Consider the following 6,201-nt stretch of genomic DNA (forward strand, 5'->3'; position numbering starts at 1 on the left):
AGAGAAAGATTTGACTTCCTTTTTAGTTTACTGGTTTGTATGTTCAAGCACTGCCTGCTGTCGTAGGAAAGCTGGGAACATGCAGAAGAAAGATCTAAGGCTTACCATCAAAACATTTGGAGAATCAGGTGTATAATTTTCCTTCTGTTTATTTCCTATGCTTCAATGTAGGGAGGTGATAAATACAGATTGAATTGCATCACACATCTTCAAGAGTCATATTCTTGAAAATCTTAACTTATCCACTTTAGGGAAAAAACAAAACAAAAACAAACAAACAAAAATAATAAAATATGAATTGTGTTAGTATCCACTACAATATGTATTGTTTTAATATTCTGCTGGAGATGATAATATTTCAGTCTCATTAGAAAATATTACCATAACAATTCACCACATTTTATGCTTTTTATGATCAGCAAGAGAGGATGCACCAGGTCTATTGGATGATCTCAGCAATGCTCAGTGCACAAAAGCACCTAGCTACGTTCAAGCACCTTATCAACATGCTAAAAAAAATAATTATGAAGAACATATATATTTTTAAGGTAATAAAAATTAGAAAATTAACATTAAAGTCTACTATCCATGTGTAGACTTCAGGTAAGAACAAAAAGGATACTAATAACTAAAAATAATTCTTTATTTCTAGAGATCATGCAAATGCAGTTAGCATTTAAGTCTTGTGCAAAATGGGCACACATTTTTCACCTTGCACTAAAATCTAAAATGAAACTTCAAATCTCTTAAATATTGCAGCCTTATAGTTACACAAAAAAATTCCTGTGGCCATTCCATAGGTGATATTTTATTGAAATACTAATGCACGATAACTTCTGAAAACTTCCCTTCCACTTTATCCATGATCTTACTACTGATGAGTAAAGTGTTATCAGCTTCAAATTTTCCTCACTTTTGCTGCTAATATTCAGGAATGCACAACAAATACTGCAAAGAAACAACATTGTTTTCCTCAGATTTTGCCTTAAAATTCAGCTCATGTCATTCCTCCAAAGTTCTGCAGTATCAGTATATGTTACACTGATTTCAGAAGTGTCTGTTTAATATCCTACCCATATGTCTTGTGCGTTTATTATATTTAAATTTCTGTGGTAATTTGTGTGATTCTTTTAACAATAAGTATTACTCCTAAGCCCTCAGTTGCCTGTATCAGAGTCTTTCTGATACAGAATGTGACTTTTTCCTCTACATATTCCTTAGCACACTGGATCCTCATTCTTAAATTCCTGACAAGCATTTTTAAAATTGTTGTATATCAAATAACTATCAGAAATAAATCCATTAAGATTAATTATTTAAACAAAGGATACAGCAGTGTACAGCTACTGTATTTTTCAGAGTTTAAATTTCAGTTGTTGCCCTCATACAGAAAATGAGATTTTTACCTATTTGCATAAAGAAAAGTGGGGGAAAAAATCAAGCAATTAGCACATAAGTGCTAATAGTACAAAACAACAGTAATAAAAACATCTCATTTGTTCAGGCACTAAGAAGTCCTTGTCTTAGGTTCTTTAATTTGCATTTTGATGTGTAGTATCTTTATTCCGAATCATTACTGTGAAAAGCTTTTACTAATAGATTGAATCTCTTTTTTTTTCTCTTGATCAATACCAGACACTCCCTGCACAAATATATTTCATTCCAGATGTCAATCTGTGCATTTATAACAGTATTTATTTCCTTTAGGACTCATTTATGAACATGTAATTGAAACTCCTTCTTCCAGCTATATTACAAATGTTGCCTTCCAGTAGTATCGTTGAGATTAAGGGCATAAAATTGAGTAAAAAATAGAAAGGCAGACAAAACAAACTGTGGGCTAGTCAATAAGACTCCCCCTACCAACCACAGATGCATTTATGTATACATACATGTATATGAATGTATATGTGCACATTAAAAAGTAAAACAACTCAGTAATATAATACATGGAGAAAGTAGTTGAAGTAAAATAAGTAATATTCATTTTTTTCAATTAATCCTTGGTATTTTTGAACACTCAGATATCTGGTAGAACTAGACACGCTTACTGAAAATAAAGATACCATCAGGTTAGATGAAGTTATTGATGTACATGCTTTGCTCTGTTCTGCTGTTGTTTCTTCAGAATAAATGAGCTTTATAAAATAAATGTTATATGACGCAGTCAGAGAGAAGGGAAGTTTTCTAAAACCTTACTGATAATTGCTGGTGCTCATTTATTGATCAAGGAAGGAGAAAGGAAATGATAGAGCTACAGACTTCTTCTGTTAGAAATTCCAACACAATATCTCCGTAAATTTTAGTCTGTGCATCCAGATAACCTATACGTTATGAACTGTAAAATGTAGTTTATCATTAGCAGTGGACACTGACTTGTTTTCCCAGGTTGAACTTGGACTGTTTTGAATATCATATGAGCATACTCACAAAAGAATCCTACACATGGTCAATGCCACAAGCCACAAAGTAGTAATAGATCACTGGAAGAGATGAAGACATCACTTTTCCTAGGTCTTTGCAATAGCTGGATATTTTTCAAGTAATACACCCAGAAGTTTCAAAGCCCCATTACTTCAAATCCCCCCTTTTTTTTTTTTCAAATCACCTTTCATTACACAGAAATCATGACGCATTTCTGTCTTTTATCTCTTTACCATAATAATAATAATAATAATAATAATAATAATAATAATAATAATAATAATAATTCTTGCAAAAAATAAGCAGAAGCTCCTTTACTGGAGGTCAGAACACCCAAATCAAGATCTATTTCTAAAAATTGAGCCATTTGTTTGTTAGGTATGTAATAGAATTCTCCCAGTCTTACATTTTCTTCCTTTTTGTAATAGAATTCTCCCAGTCTTACATTTTCTTCCTTTTTCTCATATAATTTTCACAGTATGAGTAAAAAAGTTAATAAATCCAAAGTACAAAAAGGCTTATAATGAACCTGTCAAAGGGATTGCTTGTAATTTGCTTGAAAAGATATTATAGTCTGAGATTGTGTCTTCATATAGTTCTTCCTGAAGTTCTCAGTGCAAAACCCTGAAAATGGATGCTGACAATTTTGAGTAAGATCCATTGGTAGTTGCTATCCTTGTATGCTGGCTGAAATGTCTCAGAGTACAGATCATATCTAAATCAACCTCACCTTTCAAAGAAAAGTGAGATTTATTTTTTTATCTGAAATATTTTTTTTTCTAAAATTGTTGAAGACTGTGATATATGAATGTATCTTTCTACCTGTTAGCATGCTTATAACATAGTTTAATCAGTACTATTGTTAATGCTAAGTTAATGTTATCAGCTTTAACTGATTTTATTGGGAACTCATTACAGTAGTAGCACTGGTATAAAAGTGTTGAGTTGAACAAACCATATTTCACAATTAATGGCAGGTATTCAGCCAGTGTATGAATCAGGAATTATTCTTCACTACCTTTTTCAGTGCAGCACTTCTATCAACAGACTGTCCAGGTTTCCTAGGGTAAGTAATGTTGGTTCTCTCCCTAGTGGCCTCTTTGGGGAGCAGAATAATGGGGACATGATCTGCTTTAGTGTCACAGTCCTTACATTTTGTAAATCCTGGCTTATACTCAGCAAACAACAGAACATGGCTGCTTTCCCTTGAAAATAGAGCAAAAGTGATACCTCTCTGTTTTCCTCTTGTTTCAAAAAAAAAATTATATATATATATATATATACATATACTTTTTTCTATAGTACTTCCCTCTACCAGACACACTGCTTGTCAAGCCTGATTCTACCTGCTGGTGCCTGCCTCTCTTTTTTTTCTTTTTTTTTTTTTTCCTTAAAATAATGGGACAGCCTGTGCCTATTCTCTTTTCCTGTAAGAGTTTTTGCAGTGTGTCCACAACTGTTTTTAGAACTAGGTTTAAACAACCTTCCTTCCATGAAGTGTCGTATCAGACCCATAAAACACAGGCTAGTATAACCAAAAGGATAAACTTAACTTCAGTAATGAAATTAACTTGTTTCCATGTATAAACCATATAACCACTGTTATTAATGCACATATTAAAAAAGTAATTTTTGAAAGTAATAATACATGCTATTTTGCCAATTTAGGTACTAATTGTTTAGGCATTTATATATTCTTCCCTGCCATTCCTTCCACATGAACTTATTTTACTCTTTACAAGCTTGGTATATGGTGTTAGTGCTATCAGATATTGAGAAATCTCATAGAAGTTTTCCCTTCACAGAATGTATTGGAATTTTATCTTACATTTAATCCATAAGACAAAATCAGTAGGTCTTAAATGCTTACAGTATTCCTCAGCTCCAAATGTGTTTCCAGCACTATGAATATATTTTTTCATGTTTCTTTCTGTTCTAATTTTTCATGATTTCATGAAAATAGATTTTATTATTTTTATTCTTTTTTATAGCTTAGTGCCTTTTTTGAAACTAATATAGAAAAATGACTGCCTCATATTTTGTTTTCCAGATACTGAGCAATTCAAAGCAATCAAGTGTACTGGAACTATCCCTGATTATTACTAGTGTGACTCAGTTTTCATTTAGTATCTCATATGGCATAATAGAATATAAGATAATGACTAATACACTGATAAACAAAGTCAGCTCTTTCCTGAAATCAAAATCAATTTAGAAATTAGATTCTTGATCTGATGTGATCTGGATCAGGATTTTTCAATATCTGGGAACATTTTCCTCCCACGTTCTTATTCATGACCATGTATGTAGAAACAGAAAAAAATAGATTGAAAAAAAACCCTTTTAGGCCATCTAATCTAACCTTCTGCTCAAAACAGGACCAGTTAGAGCAAGCTGATTGGGGCTGAATATTTCTATGGACAGCAATTAGATTCCTCAGACTTCCTTAGTATCTAGTTCAATGTTTGACCACCCTCAGAGTAAAGCAAAAAAAAATCGTATCTAACCAAACTTCACCAAGTTCCAGCTGTTTCCTCTTGTCCAAGATGAGTCTGACTTGTTTTTCTCTACAGCCTGCACATGAAGTGACTGTAGACAGCCTGTTAGTCTTTTCTTTTTAAAGGCTGAACCAACCCAATTCTCTAAGCCTTTATTTGCATGTCATGTGCTTCAGTCTCTGAACGTCCTAACTGGGCTCACTTGAGGACATCAATGACCTTCATATACTGGGGAGCCCAAAACTGTACCCTGTACTCCAGATGAGGTCTCATCAAAGCTGAGCATGGGGGAAGGATCACCTCCCTATACCTGATGGCCATAGGTTTGCTAATGCAGCCCAGGTTGCTGTTGACTTTCTTTGCTGCAGAGGCACATTGCTGGCTCAAGTTCAAGTTTTTCTCCACTAGGATGTCCAGGTTCTTTTCTGAAATGCCACTTTCTAACCTGTCTTGGCCTGGTGTATGTTGCTGCATGAGTTTAAACAAACCAAAAAATACAACAAAAAATAAAACACTAAAACAACACAAAATCCCATAAACACAAAAGATTTTTCCTCCTGTTGGAATATGACTTTAACCATTACAGTGATTGATGCTGAATTTTCTAACTTTTGGTTTTTTGTTTGTTTGTTCTGAGACAGGATGAAGGACTGAATGTTATTATGATGAAAATCAGAACTAAATGTGGCACCAGTGTCATCATGTGTTATCATATAGACCACATTCTTTGATAGAAAATATAATATATTGATTCTGAAATGAAAGATACTCCTGTAGTCATGTATGTATTACCTTTCCATGTTGCTTCTCAGGCTTCTGGAAAGCTGCAACATTAATTATAATGTATTTGTGCTGACAGAGTGAAATATTTCTAAAGGATATGATCTCTACTTACTTTTTTAACTGTAACATCAAAGGTTTGTCAACCATTGACACAAAACACACAAGTCTGTCTGAACATTAATGTTTGAGCTTCTGGCAAGGTTATGTTCTTTCTTCACAGGAGTCTTGATGGATCCTTCAGTTCAGACAAAACATCAAACACTGTTCGTAAATGTTGAACCAACTCTGCTGAGGTCAGAACATGCCTCAGACTAGAAAATGTATGGAAAATGGTTTGAGGAAAAAGGAAAATTCCACACACCATTTCTTTTGTAGCTGTGACCACAGAAGAAAGATTTCCCTCATTCCTTGGCAGCACCTGACCACATACCAGCCCTAGACTTACTGCACATTTTTGTAACCTTCCCTGCTTTTTGGTCTGGCTCACGTGCCAAGT

Source organism: Anser cygnoides, chromosome 2, assembly GCF_040182565.1.
Source record: "Anser cygnoides isolate HZ-2024a breed goose chromosome 2, Taihu_goose_T2T_genome, whole genome shotgun sequence".
Lineage (NCBI taxonomy): Eukaryota > Metazoa > Chordata > Aves > Anseriformes > Anatidae > Anser > Anser cygnoides.